This window comes from Moschus berezovskii, chromosome 4 (assembly GCF_049115385.1).
Source record: "Moschus berezovskii isolate FMDL1 chromosome 4, NW_MosBer_1.0, whole genome shotgun sequence".
NCBI classification, from domain to species: domain Eukaryota; kingdom Metazoa; phylum Chordata; class Mammalia; order Artiodactyla; family Moschidae; genus Moschus; species Moschus berezovskii.
In genome coordinates this window covers 54,926,822-54,938,940 of record NC_142463.1, presented here as the reverse complement: position 1 = coordinate 54,938,940, position 12,119 = coordinate 54,926,822, and the positions used below count along the sequence as shown (strand labels likewise).

General features: G+C 35.3%; 1 protein-coding gene across 5 annotated transcripts in view; it reads left to right on the top strand.

The window, feature by feature from the left end:
* The window catches only part of ZZZ3 (zinc finger ZZ-type containing 3), a 121,402-nt gene that overhangs the window by 37,632 nt on the left and 71,651 nt on the right, over positions 1-12,119 (top strand). For 4 of the 5 annotated variants that reach the window (XM_088835401.1, XM_088835402.1, XM_055403142.2 and 1 more), the window contains exon 2: positions 10,623-10,756. The gene's annotated coding sequence lies outside the window, so the exon portion shown is untranslated. Of the gene's footprint in view, positions 1-10,622; positions 10,757-10,834; positions 10,914-12,119 lie in introns of all 5 variants that reach the window. The other variant, XM_088835399.1, reaches the window with a different exon arrangement.

Genomic DNA, 12,119 nt, shown 5'->3' with positions numbered 1-12,119 from the left:
GAAAACAACAGAATAGGAAAAACAAGAGATCTTTTCAAGAAAATTAGAGATATCAAGGGAACATTTCATGCAAAGATGGGCTCAATAAAGGACAGGAATGGTATGGACCTAACAGAAGCAGAAGATATTAAGAAGAGGTGGCAAGATTACACAGAAGAACTGTACAAAAAAGATCTTCATGATGAAGATAATCACGATGGCGTGATCACTCACCTGGAACCAGACATCTTGGAATGTGAAGGCAAGTGGGCCTTAGAGAGCATCACTACGAACAAAGCTAGTGGAGGTGATGGAATTCCAATTGAACTATTTCAAATCCTGAAAGGTGATGCTGTGAAAGTGCTGCACTCAGTATGTCAGCAAATTTGGAAAACTCAGCAATGGCCACAAGACTGGAAAAGGTCAGTCTTCATTCCAATCCCAAAGAAAGGGAATGCCAAGGAATGCTCAAATTACAGCACAATTGCACTCATCTCACACGCTAGTAAAGTCATGCTCAAAAGTCTCCAAGCCAGGCTTCAGCAGTATGTGAACCGTGAACTCCCAGATGTTCAAGCAGGTTTTAGAAAAGGCAGAGGCACCAGAGATCAAATTGCCAACATCCGCTGGATCATGGAGAAAGCAAGAGAGTTCCAGAAAAACATCTATTTCTGCTTCATTGACTATGCCAAAGCCTTTGACTGTGTGGATCACAATAAACTGTGGAAAATTCTGAAAGAGATGGGAATCCCAGACCACCTGACCTGCCTCTTGAGAAACCTGTATGCAGGTCAGGAAGCAACAGTTAGAACTGGTCATGGAACAACTGACTGGTTCCAAATAGGAAAAGGAGTACGTCAAGGCTGTATATTGTCACCCTGCTTATTTAACTTCTATGCAGAGTACATCATGAGGAACGCTGAGCTGGAAGAAGCACAAGCTGGAATCAAGATTGCTGGGAGAAATATCAATAACCTCAGATATGCAGATGACACCACCCTTATGGCAGAAAGTGAAGAGGAACTCAAAAGCCTCTTGATGAAAGTGAAAGAGGAGAGTGAAAAGGTTGGCTTGAAGCTCTGCATTCGGAAAACGAAGATCATGGCATCTGGTCCCATCACTTCATGGGAAATAGATGGGGAAACAGTGCAAACAGTGTCAGACTTTATTTTTTTGGGCTCCAAAATCACTGTAGAGGCTGATTGCAGCCAGGAAATTAAAAGACGCTTACTCCTTGGAAGGAAAGTTATGACCAACCTGGATGACATATTGAAAAGCAGAGACATTACTTTGCCAACAAAGGTCCGTCTAGTCAAGGTTATGGTTTTTCCCGTGGACTGTGAAGAAAGCTGATCGCCGAAGAATTGATGCTTTTGAACTGTGGTGCTGGAGAAGACTCTTGAAGAGTCCCTTGGACTGCAAGGAGATCCAACCAGTCCATCCTAAAGGAGACCAGTCCTGGGTGTTCATTGGAAGGACTGATGCTAAAGCTGAAACGCCAATACTTTGGCCACCTCATGCGAAGAGTTGACTCACTGGAAAAGACTCTGATGCTGGGAGGAATCGGGGGCTGGAGGAGAAGGGGACGACAGAATGAGATGGCTGGATGGCATCACCAATTCGATGGACATGAGTTTGAGTGAACTCCAGGAGCTGGTGTTGGACAGGGAGGCCTGGTGTGCTGTGATTCATGGGGTTGCAAAGAGTTGGACACGACTGAGCGACTGAACTGAACTGAACTGAAAGCATATATATCTTAAAATTGACCATTTAAAAATTGAAGTATAGTTGATTACATAATTGTATTAGTTTCAGGTATACAGCATAGTGTTTCAGTATTTTTGCAGATTATGTTTTATTATAGGTTATTACAAGATAAAGAAGATATTTTTGGTGTTATATAGAACATCCTTATTGCTTATATATTTTATATATAGTAGTTTGTATCTGTTTATCACCTACCCTTAATTTGTCCTTACCCCTTTTTGTGTCTCATTTGGTAACTGAAAGTTTGTTTTGTGTATCTGTGAGTCTGTTTTGCATATACATTCATTTATATTGCTTTTTAGATGTAAGTGATACATATAAGTGATATAGTATGTCTTTCTGACTTTTTTCACTAGGTATAATGTTCTCCTAGTCTATCCATGTGCTGCGAATGGCAGTATTTCATTCTTTTTATTGCTTAGTATAATTCCTGTGTATGTCTGTGTTTTCTTAGTCCAGTCATTTGTTGATGAGCGCTTGTATTGCTTCCATGTCTTGGCTATTATAAATAGAGATGCTGTGAGCATTGGGTTGCATGTGTCTTTAATTCAAAAAGTGTTTTGGATTTTTTTCCTATAAATAAAAGTGTGGAGTCTTAACTGGACCAACAGGAAATTCCCTGGTAGTTCTATTTTTTAGTTTTTAAAGGAGACGCTATACTATTTTCCATAGTGGGTGCTCCAATTTACACCAATTTTCATCAACAGTGTACAGGGGTTCCCTTTTCTCCACACTCTCACAACATTTGTTATTTGTATTATTATTATTTTTTTAACTTGTTTATTTATTTTTGGCTGTGCTAGGTCTTCATTGCTGCGATGGCTTTTCTCTAGCTGAAGTGCGCAGGCTTCTACTGCGGTGGCTTCTCTTGCTATGGAGCGTGACTCTAGGGTGTGTGGGCTTCAGTAATTGTGGCATGTGGGATCAGTAGTTGTGACTTCTGGGCTCTAGAGCACAGGCTCAGTAGTTGTGGTGCATGGACTTTGTTGCTCTGCAACCTGTGGGATCTTCCTGGATAAGAAATTGAACACACATCTCCTGCATTGGCAAGCGAATTCTCTTTTTTAAAATTATACAATATTGTAGTGGTTTTTGCCATACAGCAAGCGAATTCTTTACCACTGAGTCACCAGGGAAGCCCTGTATTCTCTTTGATGATAGACATTCTGATTAGTGTAAGGTGATACCTCATTGTGCTTTTGATTTTCATTTCTCTAATAATTAGTGATGTTGAGCATTTTTTTCATGTGCCTGTTAGCTATTTGTGTGTCTTTGGAAAGATGTCTATTCAAGTCTTCTGCCCTGTGTTTTGACTAGATTATTTTTGAGTTATTTGAGCAGTTTTGGTATTAACCACTGATACGACTGTGTCAGTCAAATATTTGACTTGCAAATATTTTCTCCCATTCATAGGTTCTTTCATTATACTGAAGTTTCCTTTGCTGTGCAAAACTTTTGAATTTAATTAAGTCCCGTTTGTTTATTTTTGCTTTTATTTCTTTTGCCTTAGAAGATTGTTCCCAGAAAATATCACTATGATTTATGTCAAAGAATGTTCCCCCTTTGTTCTCTTCTAGAAGTTGTATGGTTTCGTGTCTTATATTTAGGTCTTTAAACCATTTTGAGTTTGTTTTTGTGTGAGAAGTGAGAGAATGTTCTTATCTCATTGTGGCTGTCCAGTTTCCTCAGCACCACTTGTTGAAGAGGCTGTCTTTTCGCCATTATATATCCTTGTTTTTTTTGTCATAGAGTAATTGACTGTGTGTGCATGTGTTTATTTCTGGGCTCTTTATTCTGTTCCATTGTTCTGCGTGTCTGCCCCAGAACAATTGTTCTATTGTTTTTGCGCCAGTACTATGCTATGTTGATTACTGTAGCTTTGGAGTGTAGTTTGAAGTCTGGGAGAGTTATTCGTCTAACATTGTTCTTTTTTCTGAGATTGCTTTGGCAGTTTGGGGCCTTTTTGATTCTATATAAATTTTAGGATTATTTCTTCTAGTTCTGTGAAAAATATCCTTGGTGTTTTGATAGGGATGCATTAAATCTGTTGGTTACTTTGAGTAGTATGTCCATTTTAATAATTAATGTTGATTTTTTTCCAATCCAAGAGCACTGAACATCTTCCCATTTCTTTGAATAATCTTCATTTTCCTTCATCATTGTTTTGTAGTTTTTAGAGTATAGGTCTTTTACTGCCTTGGTTCAATTTATTCCTAGGTATTTTATTTTTTAATGCAGTTTTAAGTGGGGCTGTATTTTTACTTTCTCTCTCTTATATTTCATTGTTAATGTATAGAAGTGCAACAGATTTTTACTTACTAATTTTGTATTATGCAAACTTGTTGAATTTATGTTTTAGTTTTAATAGTTTTGGGGTGGAGACTTTAGGGTTCTTTACATTATTGTGTCATCTGCAAATAGTGCCAGTTTTCCTTTTTTGTTTTCAATTCGTTATCTTTTACTTATTTTTTATTTTTTGATTGTTGTGACTGAGACTTACAATACTATGTTAAATAGAAATGATGACAGTGGACATTCTTGTAAAATTGATCATTTTTAAAGTGCACAGTTTTTAGTGGCATTAAGTACATCACATTGTTGGGCAGCCATCACTATCATCCATCTGTAAAGTGTCTTTAATTTTGTATAGCTGTAACTCTGTATCCATTAAACAATAACTTGCCATTACCTTCTTCTGTTAGTTCTTGGTAACCACCAATCTATTTTGTATCTGTATGTATTTGACTTACTTTTGGTACCGCATATAAGTGGAATCATGTAGTATTTGTCCTTGGTTGTTTGTGCTTTTAGGGTCATATGTAAGAAACCATTGTCTACTCAAGGATTTATACTTACTTTTCTTCTAAAAATATTATACTTTTAACTCCTACACATTGGTCTTTGATTCATTTTTAGTTAATTTTTGAAGAGAATGCAAAGTAGGTGTTTAGCTTTCCATTGCATGAAGATATTCAGTTGTTTTAGCACCATTTTTGAAGAAGGATTATAATTTTTTTCCCCATTGATTTGTCTTGGTACCCTTGTTGGAATAATTATCTGTTAAGTACAGAATCTACAGTTATATCACTTCATTGTTTTTTAATATTAGAAATTTATATAATTTTTTCCTAATTAGTGTGACAAGAGACTTACTATTTTTATTGATTTTTATTTTTCTGTTTTCAATTTCATTGATTTCTGTTCTATATTTTTTCCTTTCTTTTTAATATGGGCTATAATATTATTTCTGGTTTCTTAAGGTGGGCACTGTCATTGAGTTGAGTTACTTCTTTGCCAGTATGTTTTCTGCTATAAATTTTCCTTTGAGTGTTAACTTTTGTTACATTTCATAGATCCTAATTATGTTGTTTTCATTTTCATTTAGTTACACTATTTTCTAATTTCTCCCTTCATTTCTCTTTCTTCTTTGATTCACAGGGTATTTAGAAACATGCTATTATTTTGAGATATTTGGGGATTTTGAGACAATTCTTTTAATGTTGATTTCTGACTTAATTCTATTATGGTCACAATTTACATTACTTGAATCTTTAAAAATTTATTGTTATTCTTTCCAAGAAACTTTTTCCAAATAACTAAACTGTTTTTAGGCCATTTACTATATATATACATACATACATACACACATTCATACATATATATATACACACACACACATACATACATACATACATACGTATGTATGTATAGTTGTTTAAATATACTACCTTGCTGTTGTTAAAATTTTTTCATATATATATATATTTGTTCTCTTTTCTGTCTATCCTGCCTTCTTTTGAACTTAGTATTTTTTTTTCTTTTTTATGTTTTATTTCATTTCTTTTGTTGACTTACTAAATGTCAGTTTTAAACAGTGATTCCTTTTAGGGTTTAACTTATTACAGGGTGTCTTGAAATTATACCACTTCACATGTAGTGTAAGAACCTTGCATCATTGTATTTCCCTCTACCTGGTTGTTGTGCTATTATTATCTTTCCCTTCTGTGTATGTTACAAACTTTTCAGTATATTAGTGTTGTTTTTGTTTTAAATAGTCAATTTTCTATATCACAACTAAAGGGAAAAAGTCTTTTATATTTACCCTGATTTTCCATTCCTGGTGCTTTTCATTTGTTTGGTTAGATCCAGAGTTCCAACCAGTATGGTTTTTCTTCTGTCTGAAGAATTTCTTTTTAACATTTCTTATAGTCTATTTCTGTTGGTGATGACATCTTTCAACATTTATAGTTAGAAGTCATCTTTATTTCACTAACAGACAGTTTCTTTCAATACAAAGATAAGCTTCACTGTCTTGTGTCATTTCCAGGGAATAGTCTGCTTTCAATCTTATTGTCATTTTTCTCTGTTCTCTTTTTTTAAAAAAAAAGTTATTTATTTTGGTTGTGCTGGGTCTTTCCTGTTGCGCTCAGGTGTTCTCTAGTCGTGGTGAGTGGGTGCTACTCTTCCTAGTGGTGGCTTCTCTTTTTGTGGACTCTAGGCCCTCTGGGTTCAGTAATTGTGGCTGGCAGGCTCTAGAGCATGTGACACGGGATTAGTTGCCCAGCGGCATGTGGGGTCTCCCTGGAGCAGGGGTTGAACCTCCATTGCCTGCATTGGCAGGCAGATTCTTAACCACTGGACCGACCATCAGTAAAAAATTACTATTTTTGTGCTTTGGTGGTAATTTATATCTATTGTATCATTATTGTAGAAATACTGTGTAATGTTTAATGTGCTGCTATGTATCTCTTCTCATCTTTGCACTCCATGATATTGCTTGATAGCTTGAAATTGGCCATGGGTAGGAATATTCACACCAGAGTCATTGGTAACCCTGTGAACCAGGAACTATAAAGCACTAACTGTCCTTAGTTGTTGCACATTTCCTAATATACCCCTGGCTGTGGGTAGGAGTGGTTTTCCAGGCCTTGGATATACTGCATATACTGATGAGTGCTCAGCTCAAGACTTGAGGAGGATCTCTGTAGATCTTCTGAGGTCATACTTGCTCTCTTTGATGCTCCCTCCTCTCTGGTACAAGTATTCTGGAAACCTTAGCTACCTGGGTCTCCCCAGACTCCATGCTTCATCTTAACACTGGGAGACTGGTTTGCCTGAGATCACCCTCCTCACTCTGCAGTCTGGAAACTCCAGTCAGGAAGCTGGGGCTATTAAAGGTTTGCTTTATTTGTTTCTTCTCTTTCGTTGATCACTGTTCTGTGTTGTCTGGTTTCAAGTGTCTGAAAAACATTTTTGTACAGTTTGCCCAAATTTTCAGTTGTTTTGAATAGGAATGTACCTCTCATCTCTGTTACTCTGTCTTGGCCAGAAGTGGAAGTCCCTTGGAAGGGTTTTAGACAAGAGAGTGTCTAAATGTGCACCTTAGACTTCTCTGTAGACCATGAATTTGTAAGGAGCAAGACTTAAAGGAACCAATTACAAGTCAGGTGGATTAGTTGACGTAAGAAATGATGAAGGCCTAATATTGGTCATGCCCTTCATGACACTCAGTTCAGTTCAGTCGCTCAGGCATGTCTGACTCTTCGTGACCCCATGAACCGCAGCACTCCAGGCCTCCCTGTCCATCACCAACTCCCAGAGTTTACCCAAACCCATGTCCATTGAGTCGGTGATGTCATCCAACCATCTCATCCTCTGTTGTCCCCTTCTCCTCCTGCCCTCAGTCTTTCCCAGCATCAGGGTCTTTTCAAATGAGTCAGCTCTTCACATGAGGTGGCCAAAGGATTGGAGTTTCAGCTTCAACATCAGTCCTTTCAATGAACACCCAGGACTGGTTGGATCTCCTTGCAGTGCAAGGGACTCTCAAGAGTCTTCTCCAACACCACAGTTCAAAATGCATCAATTCTTTGGCACTCATCTTCCTTTATAGTCCAACTGTCACATCCATACATGACCACTGGAGAAACCATAGCCTTGACTAGATGGACCTTTGTTGACAAAGTAATGTTTCTGCTTTTTAATATGCTGTCTAGGTTGGTCATAACTTCATGACACTAGAGGTGGGGAAATTTGAAATTTATTGAAATTAGATTTGAGAAATGTACAAGGAGAATAATCTGCCTTAGGGTTTGTAGAAGTGTGGATCCTGAGCTGTTTACATCTCAATCACCTGTGCCCTGCTCCAACTTCATTGAATCTGAAGTTCTAAGGATGAGGTTTAGAAATTTGCATTAAATCCCTAAGGTAATGCTTTACAAGCATTAAAGTGTCTTCAGAAGAAAGTGATGGAATTTTTTTCAAAGTGTGAGTCTTATCTTTTGGGGAATCCCTGCACTGGAATGACCTAAAGTAGTTAATTAAAAATATTTATGCTTGCCATGTCCAGAACTGCTGAATCTAAAGTTTGGAAAGCAGTATTAAAAAGTTCAAAAATTAGCATTCTACAGTACTTTGCAGGCATAAATTTACTGAACTTCACAGTAACCCTGAAATGTAGTGGGCAGGTGTTATGTCTCCTGTTTTATAGATGAAATGCAGAAGGGCAGTGTGGTTTTCTCATGATCAAACAGTTACGATTGTTGGTGGGTAGAGAATCATGTTTGTGTCTCCTTCCACCAAATCTGATGCTCTTTCTACTTCGTTTATGTTGCCTGTGAAATATGCTTATCTCTGAAACCTGTAGGAGGCATCCAACACATTGAACCTCTGGTTCTAAACAATTTAGGGAGCCAGGATGTTGTGATCTTCCTGATCATACTTTGTACCAAGTGAAAATTCGATTCAACTCTCTGTAGCAAGTAACTGTGATACACTTAATTGTTTAGGAAAAGTATTTATGTCTTTGACCATTATCATCATGCTAATTACAACCAGCTTTGACTGTCTCTCTCTGTTTTCTTTTAAAATAATTTAAAGTGTAGTGTGTGTGTTTAATATTTTTGATTATAACTGAAGAATTGGATGCCAAATATGAGTCTGTATTGTAACCTTTGTTCTGAGTTTTTTCCCGAAGGTCTTAGAAAAGTAAAAAAAAAAAAATATATATATATATATATATATAGTTTTATAATTTAGATTGCATTTAGCCTAGATGTCACAGTTTTACTTTTATAGTAAGGGTGTAGCATATAACTTTGCTATGTCAATAGAACTGACACATTTTCTAGTGAGGTTTTTTTTGTAGTCTTTTGAAGTGATTTCACATGTGCTGTGAATCTGAGATCCTGTAATCTGTTTAACACAGTAGTACTGGTGTTAGACTGCAAATAGTAGGAAAAGTAATTCTTTTCACTCAGGATTGGTTTTTGGATTTGGTTTTGGAATTCTTGAATAGTCAATGAATTTTGCTAGTACGTGAACACAAGCAAAGCTCTGTGGAAAGGCATAAATAAGGCCTTAGGAATGGGATTTAAATGGTTTGTTTTCTATTTTGTATGCTTTTAAAAGGACAGAATAGCTAACCTTTTTAAACTTCTGGAGCAAGTTACTATATTTAACCAATATAAAATTTAAAATTATGGTAGCTTGTCGCAATTCTTAATAGTTTACCTGCTCTGAAAGCATATAGTTTTTGTGTAGAATCTTAAATTTGAAATGCATAGGGAATGAAATGAAGATTGCTGTGTAGTGTAGGGAATGTAAGAAGAGTTTTGACTAGTTTAACTCATTGTTACAAGAGAAGTTGTATCAACTTTTAAATTTAGGAATACTTAGATGTGTATTAATTTTTTGTGTGACATTACCTTATGTGTTTTTTAACATTTGAAAACAAATGAGGGAATTCCCTGGTGGTCCAGTGGTTAGGACTCTGCGCTTTCACTGCAGGGGGCCTCTGGTTCATCCCTTGTTGGGGAACTAGAATACCACAAGCCATGCTGTGCAGTTAAAAAAAACAAAACAAAAAAGAAAACAAATGGAATAGAAGTGTTTGAGGATAGATATTAGTATTTCTTAATCACTATCTACTCTATTATTCTGTTTCTCCAATTAAAAAAGTTGAGATATAATTGACATTGTGTATTTTATTTTACAATTTTCTACTGTATTTTAGTGAACATCTCCAGTAACAAATTTTATACACAAAACAGGCCATCTGCATTTTCTGTGTAGATTTTTTTCTTTTTATTATACAGGAATTTGGAATGGTAAACTATGTTGAATCATTTTAGAATGCCACTGATAAATTCTGTGACATATATGACATTTTAAAGTTTATTTTTCACTAGTAAATGGGTAGAAATGACTTAAAGTTTTATATAATGCTTTTCATTATCATTGTAAGCACTTTGATATGTTTCTCACTTGTAGCCTATAACCAGGGATATATTTCTCAGAAGCTTACATGTGAGGAACATTTGCACAGCTACATCTTGATTTATTTCTTTACTCATTCTGTCACATTTATTTCCTATTTATAGTCAAAATAACAGGAACAAATTAGTCACATAAGGATAATCTATTAGCTTAAAAGAAAACAAATGTTTTAAAGTCATGTTAGGGGAAAGTCATGATCTTTTTTACTGCATTCTTAAGTTTTCTAGATTTATTCCCTAATATCATAAAACACAAAAAAGTACTTTTCTATTAATATCTGAGAAATTACAGACTTGTAGCAAGTGAGGCATATTTATATTGGTAGTCAGAAAAGGAATCTAAGTTCTAAAACTGATACAAATTTTAATGTAGAATGAAATTTTGAAATATTTTATGTGGGCACTGTGAGAAGCATTTATAAGAGAATTGATAAATCCTTTTAGTCTGTTAAAGTAACATTTTATAGTGAAATAAAAGGAATTATTTGTGAAATTTATTAAAAAATGCAGTGTGCTGTGTGTTTAGAAATACTGTCAGTTTTATCCACAAATCTGCAAATAATAACACACCCATAGTGACTATATTGTGGTTTTCCTTCACAGATATCAAGTTGTGCTAGTTCAACCATATAAATAATTAATACCTGAAGTCTCAATGTAAAATGGACATTAACAGTGATGACAGATAAATGCAGACGCTTGGAAATCAAACACTAGGTGAAACACTTTAAAGAAAGGTAAGAAAAAAATGTAATTTTAAGGCCAAGTGCGCTTTAGTTAGTACAAGTAAGTGACTAAAGTAATTTCTTTTTCAGTGTATTAGGTTTTTCAGAAGCCTAATCTGCCTAACCATCTGTATGACCCTGTTTATCTTAATACTGGTAGGACTCAGCTGTAAGTATCAGTTCTGTGAAAATAACAGTTGCAGATCTCCTTACCTGGCAAATAACATAATGGATGATGTTTCTACAGCAATCCCTATCTAAATAGGATAGTAACCTGACTGGTTGGAACTTGAAAGAGTACTGAAATGGATGTGCTAGGGAATACTCAGAGATACATCCTAAACGGTGGATCTTCTTTGGTTCTGTTGATTGCTACGATCACCACACACCATACAATGCAATGCGTTACCATGTTTGTGAAAGGATTTCAGGGTTGAGTACAAAGGAGTTGGCAGTTGGAATGTGTTATAAGAAGAGTGAAGTTTCAAGTCAAGGGTTACTTTTTATAGGTCTATTTTTCACTGTGTACCCTCCTCATGTTAATTTAGAACATTCTTTAATGTAGCATTAAATAATTTTAATTAGACAATTTTCCTACCTTGTGCTTTTTAAGAATTTGCAGGGCATATCTGGGAGAGGTTGCATCTAGAGATATTAAATATTAGTCTTGTTCCAGTCTTACTGACCAAAACTGTGCTCTTATTTATTTTTGCTATCTATTGATAGTTTACACAGCTTGATAATTGCATCAGTTTTTTATTTTTAAAACTTAAAAAAATTTTTTTTTATGTTTTCAAATTGCAATCCTTTATCAAAAATACTGTCACTTTTAGAATATCTAGTTTTATGTTTATGATAAAGTGACAGTTTCCATCATAAACATTGCCAGTCTTTTTCCTGGTGTTCCTCCTTATTTTCAAATGGGCACTTGTAATAACCCATTTAATCAGCTTCCCTGAAAAGGATATCGTAATACATTATTATAAAGTAAAATTATAATTAATCAGACTGTCCAAGAAATGCATTGTAATTAGGCTAATTAAAATATCTGGTCTACTGGGTACCAGAGCCAGAAAATCCTTATTGTTTTTTTGAAAATCCATATGCCAAAAATAATAGAAATTTCCCTTTATAAAAAATTTCCCTTTGTAAAGTCCTGTAATACTTCATCACAATTATGTATATATAGAAGATTTGGTTGATTCTTTGTTGTACATAACCTAAATTATTTTTGTTGTTCAGTCCTCAATTTTAAATACTTGGAGGCCAAATTTTGGGAAGGCCTCTAGAATAAGAGATTATAAATTCTGTATGTGAAATCTTACAAAGGGCAGTCTTTGGGTCATCTCAGAACAATATTGACTTAGACTCTAGA